Here is a 21,642-nt window from a genome sequence, read left to right on the forward strand (position 1 = left end):
GGAGGGTATACTCTAGGGACCTGTAAGTTCTCAGGTCCTCTAAGGTGGCAAAATCAAGGGAGAGGAGTTTACTCCTCTCCTGGCCTGCTCTTTGATCTGGGATCAACCATAAGCACACTTCTGTCCAGGATCTGCAAGTAGGATCCCCTGTCCAGAACCTGCACTAGTCAATGGTCCTCCTCACTCCAGGATGGTTGAGACCCAGGTCATGCATTTGATTTCCCCAGGGTCTTTAGTCTGAGGGCTACAAAAATGGAAGCTGTTGCTGCCTGGGACCAAAGTTAGACAACGTTCCCTTCTCACCCAGGTGAAAGAGCTTTCTCACTGACCCTTGAAGCTGTCTTTGGCATTTGTGGGTTGAGTAATCTAGAAACTGCAGCTGCTTCCTGTGATTCTGCCCCCTGAGGCCTGTTCTAGTCTTGTCCCTGCCTTAAGATGTGGCCAAAGCTGAGCTGTGCTCAGCAGACAACGCTCTGCTCAGAGACTGGTGCGATAGATCTTTCCTGTCAGCCTTCCAGACTGTCTTGGACTGGAAATCTCTTTCACTCTATCATTTCTGTGGCTTCTGCTGCTCTAGAATTTGTTTAAAGTCATTTTACAGGTATTTTATGGACTATGGGAGGAGAGATTTTACAGGTCTGTCCTTGTATTTGGTCATCTTGGCAACATCCTCTAATTGAGATGATTCTTGTGAATTTCTTTCTTCCCATCTCTCCAGGTTCTATCAGGAGGTCACTTGGTAAGTTTACTATGTTAGAAAATAAATTGAGTAATGCATCATGCCATAACAGTGAGCTCTTATATGTAAGCTAATACATAGAACATAACAGAATTATATAATCTGAAACTGGTAGGGACCTTAGTAGCCATCTATTCCAACTGGTACATGAAATATATCCTCCTTATAAGATATCTGACAAGTAGTCATTTATCTTGTCATCTAAAATCTTTAAGGAGGAGCCATTACCCCTATAAGCAATTCGTTGAATTTTTGGCAGATTTAATTATGTTTTATCTTTTATTTTCCCCAATTACATTTAAAAACAATTTAAACATTTTTTTCTTTTAATTTTGGATTCCAAATCCTCTTCCATTTGCCCTTCATTCCTTCCTTCCTCATTAAGAAGGTAAATAATTTTATACAGATTGTACATGTGCAGTTATCCAAAACATTTCCGTATTAGGTATGTTATAAAAGAAAAAAGAGGAATGACCCCCTTCCCCCAATAAAACACCAAGAAAAATAAAGTTTTAGATAAGCTTGCTTAATTCTGTGCTAAGACACCATCAGTTTCTTCTCTGGAGGTGGATAACATTTTCCATCATGAGGTGTTTTCATTATGTTAGATCATTACATTGCTGCGAATAGCTAAGTTATTCACAGTTGACCATCATACAATATTATTTTTCCTGTGCAAGATGTTCTCCTGTTTCTGCTCACTTCACTTTACATCAGTTTATATATGCCCTTCCAGGATTTTCTAAAAGTGTTCTGTTTGTCATGCATTATAGCACAGTAGTATTCTATCACACCCATACGCTACAAATTATTCAGCCATTCTCCAATTAAAGGATGTGCCCTGACTTACCAATTTTTTGCCACCATAAAAAGAGCTGCTAAAGATAGTTGTATATTCATCTGTCCTTTTCTTTTTAAGAAAATAATATTTCTTTGGAGTGTGTATTAGTAATGTTATTGCTGATTCAAAGGGTATGCACACTTTTATACCCCTTTGGACATAGTTTCAAATTGCTCTAGAGAATGGTTGGATCTCTTCACAACTTCACCAACCTAATTTTTAATTTAATTTGCATTTCTCTAAATAATATTGATTTGACAGGATTAATTGTTAAGAGCATTTTTTGAAATTAAATGCAGATTTGTCTTTTTGGAAATTCCATTCACTTTTTCAAGTCTTAGTCTACAGGCTCAATCCAATAGTATGTAATATCTCTTTCACATATGCAATAGCAAGAAAAGTGGGATTTTTTTGTTGTTTTCATCTTGGAGTTCATTGTCCCAGGTTCAAAACAAATTGTGAGCATCTGAAGGTTCAATGCCCTTTGAACCCTGACAGTTCACAGCTGTGTTGAGTCATGTAGGTTTCATGCTTGCTGATTCTGAGCTAATCAGGAGTCAAGGCTTTGTTCTATATACTGTGAGGTTGGTATTTTGCTTTTGGGTTTTTCTTATAAGAAGGACCTTGTAATTATCTCTTTGAAACTGAGTGACTGTATGTTCAGATCCCCTGACTGCTCAGATGTAAAGGCTCTCTCAATCCAGGAATGTACATAAAATATGTAGCAATATTGCTTTGATTCAGGCAGTACAGCCCTATCTTTTGGTCTTTATTTCTCTGCTTATATATTCTCTGTATTATTTATGTATTTTCTGAATATAATTAAAATATTTTTGACCCCTTAAACTGCTATCTTTCCTAGTAAAGCAGATCCAAGAAACTGTGCTAGAAGCAATCCTGGGCATGCCAAAGTGATTGCTTTTACAACATGGCAGCCCTTGAAATACTCAAAGATTTGCAGCTATTTTCCCACCCTGATTCATATAACATGGATTCATGGTTCTTTACCATCTTGGTTTCCCTCCTCTTAAAGATCCTTAGCTAATAGATTTCCTTTGTAAACTATTCCATAGATAATTATTCCTGAAAAAATGCTTTTATGGAACTTTCATGTTATCAAATTCTACTGCAAGCATAATTTCTCCATTTTATATATGTGTAAACTGAGGCTGAGAGAAGTAGAAAGGTCTTGATATAGGTCACATGGCAAGTGAGTATCAGAGGTGGGATTTAACCCAAGTCTCTCTGACTCCAATCCAGTAACCAATACATTAAACTACACTGCCTATTCCTCTAATGTGTTTAGAGGAATTTGTAAATTCAACATTGCAAACATGATGTGATTCAATATTATAGAAGCCAAGTAAAGGAACATGTAGAATTAATGGAAATCATTTCCTCATCTGTGGAATAAGGATGTTGAATTGGATCATCATCAAGCTCCTTAACTTTCTGTAACTCAGGGATCAAGACCTCATCTATTATCTCCCAGGGACTAGTTCCAATTGTTGAAGTCCAATTAATGAAATTTTTAAAATGTCTTGGGCCCCATTCCATATATAGTTCCTGGAATATATGAATTTAGTTCCTATCTCTACAAAAAGGTTCGTGGCCACCCGGTACTTCTGCAATCAGAGAAACATATTAACCATTTTAAAAATGAGGTTTATTAAAACAATAATGATAGGAAATACCAAATCTCTGTTTCTTTTTGCATATTCTCCTTTAGTGGCAGGACATCATATTACAAACTGATGATCAAAACATTTGCCTTACTTAATAATTAGAATTAGAAGAAACTTTAAAGGTCATCTAGTCCAACCCACTAATTTTTAATATGAGGAAACTGAGTCAGAGAATAAGTAACTTACATAGATCATAATTTCTCAATATTGGTGGCTTGAATCAATCTTTTGTCTCTAAATTCAGAACTCTTTTTAATACACTATTTTATCTCTGCATTAAATACAATGTGAAGTTGACATAAGAAAAGCATATCCTCAATTATAGTAAACTAGGACAATTTATCATGAACTATGGACTTCAAATACCCCCTTTAAATCCTAGATCTCTGCAATCCTGCCTTATTCTTCCTCAGGAGACTATATGAGAAAATCATCACTTAGATTAGGATATGTTTCTCATCAGCATAAGAAGCATTTTTGGTTCCTGAACCATTAAAATAAGCAAGAGGGAGATAGATTCTAGGACACCAAAAAGTTACTTTATTCAAGGTGACTTTTAATGTTTATGAATAGAGATAAGAGAATAGGGATCAAAGAGCAGTATACCTGTGAAGGACGATGATGGGTTTAGGATTCAGATTTCTATTGGCTTCCTACTACTTCAATTATTCTTGTTAACCAAATGCTAAACTCAGTTATTTCTGTGTTTTAGAAGGAATGCAAGTATTCTCAGTTCCCTGTAAATTTCAGCACCCTTGAGAAAAATTCTAGTGGCCTGCCCTAGTTAAAACTATAATTTTCTTCTTAGGTGAATGTGAAGTGTTATAGGGAATTCTTCACCACATTCATCTTCTCCAATATCCTTTCCTACAAAGTAAGCTCTTTTTACTTACTTTCCCTCAAGGAATGAATTAGTTTTATTCTGCCTTCAATACACATAGCTAACATCCAGAGAAGGCCAAATATAGACTCAATTATGGAAGAGAGATATTTTATCTTTTTGTATCCTTACTGATTATGTTGTCCTTCTCATTTTCATTCCTCCTTTACTTACAGGACCCCATCCCTACCCCAACCCTAAAATTTCAGAGACTGACATTTTAGTTTTGTTAAGGCCTACATCCTTAAGGTAACGTTGATATCTGCCAAGTTTCTCTGAACTTCTCATATCAAAATGTGCTTGTTCTGTCCTATGCTTCAAGTTCTCTGTTATGATGTCAATAAGTTAACTAATAATGAATTCACGATAAAAAGCTATTGGAAGTTTTATTTCAACTTTTGCCTAGGGCAGTATATGTGTATTTCAGTAGTAGTTTTCTGGAGACTTTAACCCAGGGATTCTCAACTTAAAGAACCCCACAAGCAAAAATTGAATGGATGGATTTCAAGAGGCCTGTGAACTTCGATGAAAAAAATACACTTTTATTTCAATGTAATTGATTTATTTTTAAGTCTATGCACTTTACATTATGAATTTTAAAACAGCATTTTAAAAAGGTATTCATAGGTTTCAGTAGATTGTTAAAGGGACTCCTGAAACACACAAAAATATTAAAGGCCACTCTTTTAACCCAAGGAGGAACTCAAAATCAGAAGGGAATGGATGGAAAGGTAACAGAGAAGGAGAAATTTGTAGTCAGTTAAGGTTTTTTTGGCATGCTTTAGATTGCTGTAGACAGAGCCCTCAATGTTCCACCCACTGCTAGGACCAGCACTGCAACTGACTCTAAACCTTCTTTATAGTCAACCTTCTGACTCTGCACACAACTGAAAAATCCAAAATACCTTAGATTTTTATTATAGCCCTAATTTTCCTATTAAATACCTTTGTTACTAGGACTTTGTTACTAGGTCATTAACCGAGCATATAGACCAAAATTACCCAAGTCAAATTCTTCCTTTAGTTGGAGTGAATACACCATATTATCAGTTTTCTCCACCACAATGAAAACATGGCACATTTCTTTGAGCAAGTCAAGAAATGATGGTGAGCAATTAGAGAACAATAATCATATTAATGGGTGTACTGGATTTCCAAAGATTCAATTTAGAGCTAGAGCTGAACAATAAGTGGGGGGCAGTAGGTACTGCACACATCACTATTGCTCTTTTGTCCCAGTGGCCCCAATTATACTTCTATGCTTTTCTTCAGAAGAGTTCAAATCACTAACCATGCAATACCTCGTTAGCAAATCCTGTGTCCTCGTTAAATTCAAAATAATATGTTGTTGAAAAGTTAAGCAAGGACAAGACTGCAATTTCTTTTGTATTGTGTAAGGTCACATTCCAACACAGTAAATAGCATTATATTCAAAACCTGCATCACATGGAAAGATTCATAAATTCACTCATTTTGAGCAATATTTAATACAATCAAAACCCAGTTCAAAATAATGCATTCATTGGCAGTTCATTACAACAGCATTTGATGGGCACTATTTAATAGATGGAATGATCTGACTGATCCTTTATTTGTATATTTATTATGTCCTCGTTTATGTACTATATATTAAAGAAAATCAGCTCAGATCAATGAGAAAATTGATAGAATAGGAGCCCACTGTGAAAATTTTAGTACATACTGCTTTTTAATACTTCAATATGAGCAAATACATATGTGGTGTTTATAAAATATCATTGTGTATTTGCCAGGAACCTTCCCCATCCTCATCAGGTAAAGACAAAGGAATGCTACAAACATTCAGTTGTAAATTATTCTTATGGAGAATGGAGAAAATACATTCAAGGACTTTTATAAGGATTAGTTTAGACCACAGGATCTGTGATTTAGAGCTGGAAGTCATTTACTCTGATCATCTCATTTTATATATGAGGAAATTTTTGCCCCACGAGGTTAAGCAACTTACTCAGGGTTACCCTAGTAGTAATTGTCAGATGTGAAATTTGAGCAACAATCATCTTGCTCTATAATGTTTATTCTTTCTACTTCATCATATTCATCTTTGCCCAATGATAGTCCCAAGTACAATAGAGTTTGTTCTAAATGTGAAAGGGGAGGGATGTTGAGGCTCAATCCACTTCAACACAGTTGAATATAATTATCTATTAAAATGGCTAGTTAAATGAAGAAATTAGCCATACCCTTGTTGACTGTACAGCTAAGTCTTAGGCAACATCATTAATTCAGAATTTAACAACAAGCCAGGAGTTGTCTCTGGTGACCCTCCCTCACTCAAATCAGTCAATTGCAATTCATGTTATGATCTCCCTGATATCATAGTCTTCTTTGAGAATGAAGGAGGAACCACAACCTGTGAGTAGTCCAAGCTGCCTAAATAGGGATCCATCTGGTCAATTCCAGATGAATAACTCTTCTCCTCTCCTCTTCCCTCCTCTTCTTTCCTCTCCTTTCATTTGACTCATTTCTTAAAGAGGCCTACTCACTGACTGGGCATTGCCTCACTCATAGGGAGAATTTGAAAAGACCACAGCTTGGAAGGGTTGAGATCTCCCACTGCATCCTGGCCCATTTCTAGTCACTGGCCACTGGATCTCTTTGAGAACAAAGGAAAAAATCCACAGCCTTCATCGGAGATTTAGTTCTCTCCCTCTCCGTCTCCGTCCTCCGTCCCCCCTCTCCGTCTCCGTCCCCTCTCCGTCTCCCTCTCCGTCTCCCCTCTCCGTCTCCTCTCCGTCTCCCTCTCCCTCCTCCCTCTCCTCCCTCCCTCCCTCCCTCCCTCCCTCCTCCCTCCCTCCTCTCTCTCTCTCTCTCCTCTCTCTCTCTCTCTCTCTCTCTCTCTCTCTCTCTCTTCTCTCTCTCTCTCTCTCTCTCTCTCTCTCTCTCCCCCACAGTCCTACCTCTATATAATTTTGACAGACAATTCAAAACTCAATGGAAGTAATTGAATCTAGTGGGAGGAGAGGTACATACGTTAGAAAATCAGCCTGTAACCTAAGTCCAGAAGTAGCATATAAGATTCTATGAAGACTATGAAGAGTAGTCAATCTATAAAACATAACATATCAAAAGAAGATGCTGAAATGAGGGGAGACTCAAGTTCAGCAGACTGCATAGAGAAATAAAAAGATTACCAGACCCCTTAAACATCGTTCAGATATTGATAATTTTATCTGTTAAAACATACAATCTATAAACGTGTTTCACTAACATTATACTTTATTTAAGGCCACTTTTTTATGCACATGAATGTATTTCTTGGGGAACATGGCACAAGTTTACAGGATGTTTTTATAGATGCTGATTTTCTATGATATACTCCATAAATGCCTTTGTTAAGAGCTAATTATATGTACTGGCTTATTGCTAATGAGAAGCATACCAATAAAGATTCATTGACTAGATGCAGATGTTTCCAAACTTATTTGGATTACCATGCAATTTTAAAAGATTACTCACTGCCCCTCTGGAAATTTACTTTCTTGCACGTCATAATTATTTTTGAAATTTTATCATTTCAAAAAATATAAAATATGTTTTAAATAATACATCTTAAATTTGATAGTTTATTATAAATTTGTATTTTTCTGCATTGAAATTTTGACTATGCAATGCTGAGTCATGTAACCATATAGCATTATAGTGTATAAGTCATTATATATATATATATATATATATATATATATATATATATATATATATATATACACGTGTGTCTGTCTGTGTGTGTGTGTGTGTGTGTGTGTGTGTGTGCATTCCTGCCAATCCATGCTGTACTTCCTGACAATGTACAACATGCTCACCTGCCAACATTTTCCTGTTAAGACCTGTCAGGGACTTCACCACTGATTGGTTATAACTTGCTCTTTATGTGTTTATTTTGGAAAATAATGTAATCACTATGACTTTAACTTTGACACACAACAGATGAAAAATGTACTAATGGTTTTTCAAAATGTTTTTCTCTTCTTTCCCTATTCTTTTGCTGCACCCTTACTTTTATTCAGTACCCCCAAATTACACCTGAGGTTACTACTGCCCCCATGAATCATTTCAGCATCACTAAGGAGGTTGTATCACCCATTTTGGGAGCCTATGATAGATGATAGGAGGGTAATTCCACAGAGTTACTTGAAAGACTTTAGATATCAATCACTCATTGGGTACCAAAATCATAAATTTCGGTGCAAAAAGAGGAAAAAAAAAATCCAAGATGGAATGTGTAATGTAAAATTAGTCAAAATGTTTTGAGTGTATACTAACAATATATTTGGGAGACTCTATATGTTTGTGTAGCCATATAGCAGCTAGTTTCTGACTCATAACACCATTGCCCTAGGTATGATCTTGGGAGATGTTACATCTTTCAAATATGTATTGTGACCCCCATCAAGGCTCTTTCCTTGAAATATCTATCAATAATATGAAAACAGTGTGATATGGTGGTAAAGTACAGAATAATTTGTTTCAGCCTGTGGCTTTACCAATTATTACCAGTATGTTTTTAGGTAAGTCACTTAACCACTCTGAGGTCAATTTTGCACATTAGCAAAATGAGAAGTTTGGACTACATCATCTTGAAAATTGCTTCCACCTCTAAAACTTAGATTTCGTGACATTCTGAAACCTGTTCTTTACTCTTTGTTTTGGGGTCCTCCCCTTTCATGTCTCCATCTAGTTCTATTTACTAATATAATAGAACTTAAGTTCCTTGTAAAGGAGGGAATAGGTTTTTTGTTTGTTGGTTTTGCTTTTTTTCATTCCCAATGACTAGCAAGATACCCAGAAAATAATGAACACTTAAGAATATGTTGCAGAATTTAACCAAATGGAATTGTTGAAATATCTGAAAAGAAAATTGTTTAGAAGTGCCAAGGTCCTAGCCTGACTTTCTAATTGTTGCAAAAGGTCCAATCAAAAATATCAAACAGAATAAAAAAACTCACTTGTTTAGGTTTTATTTTAAGCTGATTGGTAGAGTTATCAAGAAGCAGTGTTGATTTTCTTACACTGTTGACAAAAAGATACCTATAAAAATGAGAGAAGGAAGTGTTCTTTGTTCTAGAACAACATTCTACAATGATCTTTATCTGAATATCTGCTTTGACATCAGGTGTAATGCTAACAAAGAAGTTGCTAGGAGAGATCATAGTGGGAGAAGATCAGCAGATTTGACATTTAGTAGTGAGGGTTTTACATTTCTAACTTGTCTTGTTGAGATAAGGCATTTTAGTTATTAAAAGAAAAAAGTATGAAGACCTGGAATTTCATTTTAATTCTTTTCCTAAAGACTGATATAACTAGAGTGAGTCGATGAGTTTCACTTTTAATTATCCTCTACTTTTAGATCATTGTAATTGAAATCATTAAAGTGAGGGGATACAAATGTGAATGAGAAGTGATCCTGCCTTTCAGGAGCTTCTAATCTTATGGGTGTACATGTAATACAAGGTACAGAAAAATAACTACAGTACAGCACAATATTGGAGGGAGAAAGTGTAGTATAGAAAGGAATCATTTGCATAGACATGATAAGAGTGTGTCAAATGTGCAGAGTACCTCTGATAGATTCTTTCAATATAGAGCAGCAAAAGAGCTTGTTTCCCAGAGAGTAATAATGATGTGAAAAGCCTTGGAGAGCCTATAAACATATTTTTGAAATTCCTTCTAGTCAGTTAAACTTTTGATGAATTGGATGCCCGTTGAGTGTAGTTCTGGAAAGTGTAGATGCACTCAAAAATGGGGAAAATAATGTATGTGAGGAACTCCCTACAATAATGGTAAAGAGGGGAGTAAAAAAGAAAGGTCAGTCAGATATTGAAATACTTGAAGAAGGAGCGACAGTATGTTGATAGATAACTGCCATCACATTCCAGATTGGTAGATGAATCTCAGGAGACTGAACAGGTGACTCTTTGGTAAAATGACTACATAGGGAGTGTTTGCAACTGATGGTGGCTAGCTAAGTATTTGTCATGTCCTCTTTCTCTTTGGATCTTTCTGGAGGATATATGAGAGAAAGTGCTCACATTAGAAAGGGGTAAAGAATCTTTCAAAAGGACTCATATATCTGTGAGTATGAGAATATGAAAGAAGGTAATCAATATAGTAATCTACTCTTTGATAAACCCAAGGATCCAAGCTTCTGGATTAAGAACTCACTGTTTGACAAAACCTACTGGCAAAGCTGGATAACAGTGTGGTGGAAACTGGGCATAGACCAATGTCTGACACCATACACAAGAATAAAATCAAATGGATACATGATCTAGGTATAAAGATTGATACTATAAACAAATTAGTGGAGCAAGGAGTAGTGTATGTATCAGACTTATGGAGAACTGAGAAATTTTTGATCAAACAAGAGATAGAGAGCATTATGAAGTACAAAATGGATAATGTTGATTTCATTAAATTGAAAAGTTTTTGCACAAACAAATCCAATACCACCAAGCTTAGGAGAGAACCAGAAAACCTGGGAAAGAATTTTTACCACTAGCATCTCTGATAAAGGCCTCATTTCTAAAATATATAGAAAATGGAGTTAAATGTACAAAAATACAGCTCATTCCCCAGTTGATAGATGATCAAAGGATAGAAACAGGCAGTTTTCAGGGGAAGAAATTAAAGCTAACCATAGTCATGAAAAAATGCTCTGAATTACTATTGATTAGAGAGATGAAAATTAGAACAACTCTGAGCTACCACATCACACCTATCAGATTAGCTAACATAACAAAACAAGAAGATGATAAATGTTAGAGAACATGTGGGAGAATTGTGACAGTAATGCATTGTTGGTGGAGCTGTGCTCTGATCCAACCATTATGTAGAGCAATTTGGAACGATGCTCAGAGGGCTGCAAAAATGTGCATACCCTTTGACCTAGTCATATCACTTCTAGGACTGTGTCCCAAAGAGATCATAAAAATTGGAAAGGATACTACATGTACAAAATTATTTAGAGCAGCTCTTCTTGTGGTGGCCAAGAACTGGAAATCAAGGGAATGCCCATTAATTGGGGAATAGGCTGAACAAGTTCTGGCATGTAAATGTAATGGAATACTATTATGCTGTAAGAAATGATGAACAAGACTTCAGAGAGGCCAATAAATACTTATTTGAACTGATGCTGAATAAACAGAGCAGAACCAGGAGAACTTTGTATACAGTAACAACCACAATGCATGAGAAATATTTCTGGTTGACATAATCCTTCATAACAAATCAAGAACCTAAAAAAATTCCCAGTGAACTTTTGAGGCAAAATACCTTTCATATCCAGAGAAAGAACTGTGGAATTGGATCACAGAACAAAGTGTAAAATTTACTTTTCTATTATGTTTTGTTTTGTTTTATGATTTCTCTCATTCATTTTAATTCTTCTATTCGACATGACTAATGTGAAAATGTATTTAGTGGGAAGGCATGTGTAGAATCTATATCAGATGGCAAGCCATCTCAGGGAGGGAGTGGGGATGGAGGAGGAAAAGAAGGGGAGGAAAGGGAAAAACTCTAAGATACATGAAAGTGATTTCAGAAAACTGAAAACAAATAAAATAATTTTAAAAATACGGAACAAGAATAAATGGAAAAAGAGATAGAGTCAAGATGTTGGAGTAAAAGCAGGAATTTTCTTAAGTTCTCCCCAAAAACACCTCCAAATACCTCTAAACAATGACTCTAAACAAATTCTAGAGCTAACAAGCCCACCAAATAACGGGGTGAAACAGATATCTAGCCCAAGGCAACCTGGAAGGGAAAAAGGTCAGTGAGAAAACCCCGTGAGAAAACTGTTTGAACGAGGAGTGTTTGATCTATCTGGGGTCCTACCCCTGCCCTGGGACAGGAGAGGTGGCAGCTACAGTGGCAGCAGCAACAGTAGCAGGGACTGCTTTTGGAGCTCTGGACCCACAGACAGTAGGGGATTGAGCAGCTGATACAAAACAACTGAAGAGTGGAGCACTACACCCACCCAAACTCCACCACGATGGAATAGCCTGTTACCTTGACAAACAGTCAAAAAGTGAAGCATGTGCCTGGAAGATGAGCAGACAGTGTAAAAATACCCAATATGTAGATTCTTACTTTGATGACAACCAGAAGAAGACAATAAAATCAAAACTCCTACATCAAAAACCTCCGAGAAAAATATGTATTGGTCTCAAGTCATGGAAGAGCTCAAAAAGGATTTTGAAAATCAAGTAAGAGAAGAAGAGGAAAAATAAAGAAGATAAATGAGAGTGATGAACGAAAATTATGAAAAAAAAGTCAACCACTTGCTGAAGGAGACCCAAATAATTACTGAAGAAAATAATAACTTAAAAATAGACTAACTCAAATATCAAAGGAGGTCCAAAAAGTCACTGAGGAGAATAATGACTTAATAAACAGAGTTAGCTGGATGGAAAAGAAAAGCCAAAATCTCACTGAAGAAAGTAATTCCTTAAAAATTGTCATGGAGTAAATCGAAGCTAATGACTTTATGAGAAACCAAGGAAGTATAAAGCAGAACCAAAAGAATGAAAAAATAGAAGACATTATGAAACATCTCATTGGAAAAAAAACATTGACCTGGAAAATAGGTCCAGGAGAGGTAATTATATCTGAAAGCCATGATAAAAAATAGCCTACACATAATCATTCAAGAAATTATTTAGGAGAAAGAAGTAGAAAACTTGGAAAGACTTTTTGTAACTAGTGCCTGTGATAAAGGCTTCATTTCCAAAATATATAGAGAACTGAGTCAAATTTACAAAAATACAAGTCATTCCCCAATTGATAAATGATCAAAATATATGAATAGGCAGACTTCAGAGGGCAAAATTAAAGCTATCTATAGCCATGAAAAAATTGTTCTAAGTAATTATTGATTAGAGAGATGAAAATCAAAGCAACTCTGAGGCACCACATCACACCTATCAGATTAGCTTACATGACAAAACAGGAAGATAATAAATGTTGGAAAAGATGTGGGAGAGTTGGAACACTAATTAATTGTTGGTGAAGCTGTGAACTGATTCAACCATTCTGGAAAAAAATTTGGAACCAAGCCCAAAGGGTTACAAAAATGTGCATACACTTTGACAAAGCAATTTCACTTCTAGGATTGTATCTCAAGGATATCATAAAAATGAAAATGAGTCCCACATGTACAGAAATATTTATAGTAGCTCTCTTTGTGGTGGCCAAAAACTGGAAATCAAGCAGTTGTTCAATAATTGGGGAATGGCTGAACAAGTTGTACTTTATGAATGTAATGGAATACTATTGTGCTATAAGAAATGATGAATAGGAAGACTTCAAAGAGGCCTTGAAAGACTTATATGAACTGATGTTGAGTGAAAGGAGCAGAACCAGGAGAATCTGTATATAGCAACAACCAGAGTGTGCAAAGATTTTTTCTGGCAGACTTAGTCCTTCATAGCAATGTAAGGACTTCAAAAATTCCCAATGAATTCTTGAAAAAAAAATGCCTTCCACATGCTGGAACAGAATTATGAAATTGGATTGAAGAATGAAGCAGACCATTTTCTCTTGTGCTATGCTTTGTTTTGTTTGTTTTGTTTTATAATTTCTCCCCTTCATTTTAAATCTTCTATGCAATATGACTAAGGTGAAAATGTATTTAATAAGAATGTGTGTGTAGAACCTATATAAGATTTCACCCCGTTTTGGGAAGGGAGCATGGAGGGAGGGGGGAATGAGAGGGAGGAAGGGGAAAATCTAAGATATATGGAAGTGATTTTAAAAAACTGAAAAAAAATAATTAAAATAAAATAAATTGTTCAGGAAAACTGCTCTGATGTTCTAGAACCAGAGGGTAAAATAGAAATGGAAAGATCCCACTGATTAGTTCCTGAAAGAAATCCCCTAAGGAAAACTCCTAGGAATATTGTAGCCAAATTCCAGATTTCCCAGGTAAAGTAGAAAATATTGGAAGCACCCAGAAAAAACAATTTGAGTATTAAGGAAATACAATCAGGATAACACAAGATGTAGAAGTTTCTTCATTAACTGATCAAATGGTTTGGAATATGACATTCCAGAGTTCAGAGGAGCTAGGATGAAAACTCAGAACCATATACCCAGGAAAAATGAGTATAATGCTTCACAAGAAAAAATGGGTGTTCAATGAAATAGAAGACTTTCAAGGTTTCTTGATTACAAGATCAGATCTGAATAGAATATTTGACTTTCAAATACAAGAATTCAGAGAAACATGGAAAGGTTAACAAGAAAGAGAAATCATAAAGGGTTTATTAAATTTGAACTGTTTACATTCCTACAAGTAAGGATAATATTTGTAATTGACCTTTCTCAATATTAGGGTACTTGGAGGAAATATAGATAGATAGATAGATAGATAGATAGATAGATAGATAGATAGATAGATAGACAGATAGACAGATAGATGACACAGGGTAAGTTGTATATAAAGGGATGATATCTACAATAAAATTAAGAGGTGAATGAGGAAGACATTGGGAAAAGGAGAAAGGGAGAGATGGAATATGATAAATAATCTCACATAAAAGAGACAAGAGAAAGATTTGACAATGAGGGGGAAGGGAGAGAAATAAGAATGTATAAGCGAATCTTATTCTCACTGGATTTGGTTTAAGGGGGGATTATGTTTAGTCCACTCAATTGGGAATCTTACCCCACAGGAAAGTAAGGGGGAAAGAGATAAGGGAGTTCATGGGGAGGGTAGATTGGAGGAGGGAGTAGTCAGAAGCAAAGACCTTTGAAAAGGGACATGGGCAAAGGAGAGAACAGAATAAGTGAGGGGCAGGATAGTATGGTATAACAGTGAGGACCCCAATATAAACAGGAAAGTTTGCTTGTAGTAGTCCTTAGATCTGCTTTTCTTTTCTTTTTTCTTTTTCTCTTGTTTTTTTTTCTTTTTCTTTTCTTTTATTTTTAGTGTTCTACAATCACTACCATAAAACTTAGATTTTTTTCCCCCTTCCCTCCCCAAGATGGCATACAATTCTATATGGGATCTACACATACTTTGCTATTGAATACATTTTCACTATAGTCATGCTGTGTAGATGAACTAAAATAAATGGAAGAAATCATATAACAAATCAATACATAATACACACGCACACACACACACACACACACAAATGATCTGATACATTCTGCAAATGAATTCCATAGTTCTTTCTCTGAGTGTGGAAGGCATTTTACCTTAGAAGACCAATGGGAATTTTTCTTAAGTTCTTGCATTGTTACAAAGTTCCAAGTCTACCAGAAAAAACTCTCACACACTGTGGTCATTGCTGTGCACAAAGTTCTTATGGTTCTGCTCCTTTTGCTCAACATCAGATCATATAAGTCCTTCCAGGCCTCTCTGAAATCTTCTTGTTCGTCATTTCTTATGGCGCACTAGTACTCCAATCCATTCACATACCATAATTTATTCAGCCATTCCCCAATTGATGGGCATCCCCTTGATTTCCACTTTTTGGCAACTACAAAAAGTGCTGCTATAAATATTTTTGTACATGTGGGACCCTTTCCCATTCTTATGATCTCTTGGGGATACAGTCCTAGAAGCTATATTGCTGGGTCAAAGGGTAAATCTGCTTTTCTTAAAGCAAAGCAACTTTTGAGGGGGTCAATAATCTTTTTAATCTAGTACATCTATCATTTACTTAGTTCAGGGAAAAAACTCAGCATCCTGAACTTCAAAAAAAATACAAACCGAAAAACAAAGATCAACCAACAGACATGACTTCTAACTGTCTGACTGTAAGCAATACATACATCACAGACCAACAGAGAGATCCAGCTCTCTGACCATACATACGTAGTTACCAGAGAGAGAAGCATAAACATCTGTTTTTTCAAAGTTGGATGCCTTCTTAATGACTTCCCAGAGTGGCCAAATAAACACTTCCAACGAGTAAGCCCAAAAATAAAACCTCACCTCAGAGTATTTATACACTTTTCAGAGCTGGAGGGCAGAACCCTCTGAACTAGTGCCTCAGTAGAAATTAATAAAAGGTACTTAAAACCTATTAATGAGTGGGGAAGATCTAATTAACATTGCAGTTGGAGGGCAATGTAGTTAGTCTTTCACAATATGACTATTATGGAATTGTTTTGCATAACCACACATGTATAACCTATGATGAATTGCTTTCCATGTCAATGAAGTTGGGTGGGGAAGGAAGAAGGAAGACAATTTGAAATTCAAAGTTTTAAAAACAAATGTTAAATGTTGATTTTACATACAACTGGGAAATAAGATATATAGGCAAAGGTGATAGAAAGGGAAAAGGGGGGGGGGGGGTGTGTGTGTGAGAGAATGAAGGGCCGAATGGGAGAAGGGGTAATCAGAATACATGCCACCTTAGGGAGGAGGGAGGTGAGAAATGAATGGAAAACTTGTAACTCAAAATTTTGTGGAAATGAATGTTGAAAACTAAAAATAAATTAATTATTTAAAAAAAAGAATAAGAAAAAGTAACAAATGGAAAAAAGTAGAAGATGAAGAATGATAGAACACACTACAAGCTCCAAGGACACAAGAGAAGGGGAGAAAAGGCTGTACAGGACTTTTGGAATGGGATGACAGAAATGGATGGGTTTGAGAGAATGGGGAATGGTAACAGAAGGTTGTTGATTTTTGCTTATGAGCCAGAGTTAAGTATATCAAGTATTAAAGGCTCACTTTAACAGATGAGGTAACTGAAGGTGAAACAGATATAGTGTCTTTCCTACAAGTAGAAAACATTAGAGTTGCGGCTGGGACACAAGTTGCTGACTCCAAAAATATGGAGTCTTTCTATGACACCAAATACCTCTCACCTCAGTAAAAGAGTTAATCAATATGGTATTGTGTAGGAACAAGAAACTCCTGGAATTTCTGAAAAAGAAAGCTCTAAAGAGAGCATAATTGTGATTAGTTTTGTTGTTGATAACTGTAAGATTTTATGAAAATTGTATACTAGAAAAATGACAAGGGGGAAAACATTGTTAGAGTTGTTAAAGTTGGGTGCAGAAAAATATTCAGTTACATTCAGTAATATCTCTACATTTTAGAGGAAAAGACCAGGGAAAAGCAGGAAATTATTTGAGTAAATATAGAATAAATAACATATGCTAGCAATTACCAAGTCAACTATTGTACCTTTCTATAATGCCATTACTCCCACTCCAAAATGTCTTCATGGGCTTCCACTGTTTTCTCCATAAGGTGTTCATTTCTAAATTAGCTCTTCTTGGTAATCTATGATGTTCAATCACCCAGCATTTTGTGTTTAATGTATCTCCTGAGAAGTGTAATTGTTTTTTTAAGTTCTCAGTGACTATTTAACCTCTGAATCATCACACTGCTTTACGATATCCCAGTCTTCAATTTAGCTTTTTAGAGAACTTTGCTCCTTGCTACCTTTACCACTGAAACTTCGATGTTTGATTACGTACACATTGATATTTTCTAAGGTATTTTCAAAAATCCAACAGATCTTATTTTTTCTAGTTCTACAAGTTCATAGAGTTTAACTGAGAGTTGAAGCTTTGAATCATTACGTTTAAAATATTATGTTATTTTAATTAATTTGCCAAAATGAGGCTAAATGATAGGAATCATGAAACAGATCAGGGTTTATTATGCTTAGTCCACTTCCATCTATTAAAATATGCTATTAACAGTTTTTTTGTTTTCCTTTTTTTCTCATTTAAGCTTAAAAATATTTTCAAAAAACCAGAATACAGATTATTGGGATAAAAAAATCACTTAAGTGTCAGTGAAGTCTCCTTAATGATATGGGAAATTAGAAAAATGCAGAGACTGTATTATGGTCCATTTATCATCTATAGTGAAATCCAGAACCACTTTGACTCACGCTGTAACTTTCCATTATTAACTATATAATCTTCCTAGCGACATGAATGAGGTTTATTTTTTTATCTCTTTCACAATTAGATCCCATTTTATCTTTGAAATAGCAATAATGACAATAATGATAATAATAATAATAATAATAATATCTGTTCTTAAAGTTTCCCTCAGCTGTGCTTGAAAAGTGTCCTTTTTAATCTCAGCCATGACTTTGAAACGTCACCTATATATAACTCTTGTTAAAAATGACAGCAATACTTATGTTAAGACTATGCCTACCGTGATAACCAATACCAAGATGAAAATATAAACCTTTAGTCAACTGGACAAATACTTGATATTATTAGGTAGAATGGCTATATGTAACAGATTTTTGTTTCTATTTTCATCTAGAACTTTTAGTAGCAGGTAGACTCAACCTGAATGCTAATTGACTGAATACATATTATCACAGAAGAGATGTGAAATTGAAATGTATTATTTTTCTTTGTTTCATCATAAGTGTAGTCTCCTACCTTCTATGATTTTTTAGGGAGTCCTTTCTACCTCCTGTGAACAGGTATAGCTCATATAATCCTAACGAGGAGGAAATTATTTTGAAATTTCAAGAATATGCTCTTTATACCGACTCACCTAACAGTGAATTAAATCTAGAGTCAACTATGTTCCTTCTCTATGTTCCAGAAGGAAATGTGGATAACGATTTACTTGAAAGATGGAGTTCTAAATTAAATTTCAAGGACCAATACATTTCTCTCCTTCCCTTTTCCTCTCTCTCTCTCTCTCTCTCTCTCTCTCTCTCTCTCTCTCTCTCTCTCTCTCTCACTGCTAAATTCTTCCTAATTTCCTCATTTTCTTCATTTATATTTTTCTTCATTCTTCACTCTCTCACCCTCACTGATTTCTTTCTCACCTTTCTTTCTTCCTTCCTTCCTTCCTTCCTTCCTTCCTTCCTTCCTTCCTTCCTTCCTTCCTTCCTTCCTTCATTACTTCTTTTCTGTTAAACACACATTATATTCAAGACATGAGCTAGACTCTGAAGGGACTAAAATATGATTAAAAAGCATTCCTAATTCCTAAAGAGCTTGCATTATAATGAAGAAAAGTTCAAAGTATTAAAGCAGCAGGTAATAAACATCATGATACTAAAGCAAATCTGATTTAGGCCTGACCTTTTATGTCATTATAGGTGCTCAGTCCACCTCAGAAATGGTTACCCTTCAATCTGAAGTACCATCAGGTGTGATTGATTTGGTGGATCCCTTGAAGCTTCAGGTAATTATTGAGGTGTTTTGTTTTTGTTTTTGTTTTTGTTTTTTTATTTCTGCTTTGTTTTTGTTTTAAGTACAAGGATCTAGTTTGCTCTAGGAATCTCCACAGTTATTCACTGGCACAAGGGAATGCCACATTGAACAAGAATTTAATCAACATCTTCATGATTATTAAAAACCCTGCATGATTAGAGATTAGATAAATTCACCTGTGATGTTACTAATGGAAATATAATTCCATACAAACTAGACGTTTCTTGCTCTTGGAACCAAATGGGCTGGTCAAATGGACTCTACTGTGCAACACAGCAAATTTTTCTTCAGTCATCCTTCAATCATTTCCAACCATCTGTGACCACATGTCATGTGTTCTTGACAAAGGTAATAGCGTGCCTTGTCTGCCCTTCTCCAACTCATTTTATAGATGAAGAAATTAAGGAGACCAGAGCTAAGTGACTTGCCATGGGACACACAGATAGTAAGTGTCTGAGGCCAGACTTGAACTCAGGAAGATGAAACTTCCTGACTCCAGACCTGGCCTTCCATATATTGTACCACCTCACTGCCAAAAAGAGAAAATTGGAGAGTTATTTTTCACAGCCTATGTCCCATCTAAGATAATTTCTGTAGGTTATTGATTCTGAAAATTCAAAGGATTCCCTTTGATCCTATAATATAAGGGGATGGGGAGTTTATAATCCTAGTATCTTTCAAATCCATAGCTATATATTTCAAATTTTGCCTAATCTAATTATAATATTCCCTTAAAATCTTCCTTTAAAAGCTCATGATTTTCACCTTTTAACATTAGACATGATATTTGCAACCTTCATTTTACTTCCCAATTTTGTTTAATTCAACCCAGAGTACCATATATGAGAATCAATAGACTGAGAAAATTCCACTTAACAGGAAAATGTTAATTCTAGTTAGAAACTCATTAGGCTCTCATGACTCCCTCTTCATAGAGTTGATAAGAAAATATAGATATAAAAAAGCATTTTTTGTAATTGTTTTAGTCATCAGCTGAGTGAGGTTCATTCTATAAAATGCAAACAAATCATCATTTCATTCATTTGTCTGAGGTGGATGTTAACAATTACATAAGTCTTTCATCGCAACAGTACTGGGTAACTTTGTTTTCCCATTTGTGATGGCAAATTTCCACCTGAATATCTTGAATCATTGTCACTTCGCCAATCAGATTAATTCCTTTTCTTTTGTTACTTTCTCAAGTTGTCTAAACATCTAAGGATAATGGGAAAGAATTGGGAACCAAGCATTTTGAATCCTTTACTGTGTATATGTGAAATTCATAAATACAGCATATAGGTTATATTACATCTCTATTCCTAAGTATAATGTGGCATATACACACATATGAACATATACTGTGCATTTCTGTAAGTATAAACTATTATATGCATATGTTTATTTCTGCATAATTATGTTTAATATCAATATGATCTTTTAGACATAATATTCTGGTTTTGGACTCAGTACTATTTAAGCTCTAACTCCAATATTTACTATATGACCCTGGAAAAAAATCATTTAATCTGTATTTAATGTATTCCTTGGTTAACTTGCTAGAACTTATTTTATAGAGCACAGCATGTTACGTGGAAAGGGCATTGGATTTGGAGTAAAATTTTCTAGATTCTAATTCTGACTCTGGAGCTTAATGTTTGCAGCTTTTGCTACCTTAGGGAAGTTATTTCACCTCTCTGAACTTCATTTTCTATATCATTACAAATCAGGTTGGACTAGAGACTTTCTTAAGTCTTTTGCGGCTGTTATCATTTGCTTATAATAATTTACTCATAATTTTTTATCTCCATTGGGTAAAGGAATTCACCATGCTGAAGAAATCACAGGTTTTTTAAGTGTTCAATGATTTTGTTATAGATTCAGTCTGTAGGTAGCACAAAATGATGATTTTGGTAAAAACTTAAAGCAATAACAAGGAGTAAGGAAGAAACTGAAAACTTGTCTCATGCAGAATTAATATTTTACAAAATATTTGGGTTTGTATGATCCCTAATTTCACTGAAGTCACAATGAAAGGTGACAATAAAGTAACACAAAACAATAGCAGGGTATAGTGTGCCAGGCCTGAAGCAAGAAAGACCTGAGTTCAAATTCAGTCTCTTAATAGCTGTGTGACCTGGGACAAGTCACAAAGTCTGTTTATCTTAGTTTATTTATCTAGAAAATGATCTGGAGAAATAAAGGCAAAACACTCCAATACCTTTTCCAAGAAAACTCCAAATGACAAAATACATTGTAGAAAATCTAGGTCTTTCCTGACATTTGGGCCATTTCT

The 21,642-nt window shown here is 35.3% G+C and overlaps 1 long non-coding RNA gene across 1 annotated transcript in view; it reads left to right on the forward strand.

Annotated features, from left to right (window-relative positions):
- LOC140520284 (uncharacterized) overlaps window positions 1–21,642 on the forward strand; it is a 98,802-nt gene that overhangs the window by 43,844 nt on the left and 33,316 nt on the right. Inside the window, exon 2 of the long non-coding RNA XR_011972449.1 lies at window positions 19,235–19,320. This is a non-coding gene — a long non-coding RNA (uncharacterized lncRNA). The remainder of the gene's footprint in view (window positions 1–19,234; window positions 19,321–21,642) is intronic.

Source organism: Notamacropus eugenii, chromosome 1 (genome assembly GCF_028372415.1).
Source record: "Notamacropus eugenii isolate mMacEug1 chromosome 1, mMacEug1.pri_v2, whole genome shotgun sequence".
Taxonomy (NCBI): Eukaryota; Metazoa; Chordata; class Mammalia; order Diprotodontia; family Macropodidae; genus Notamacropus; species Notamacropus eugenii.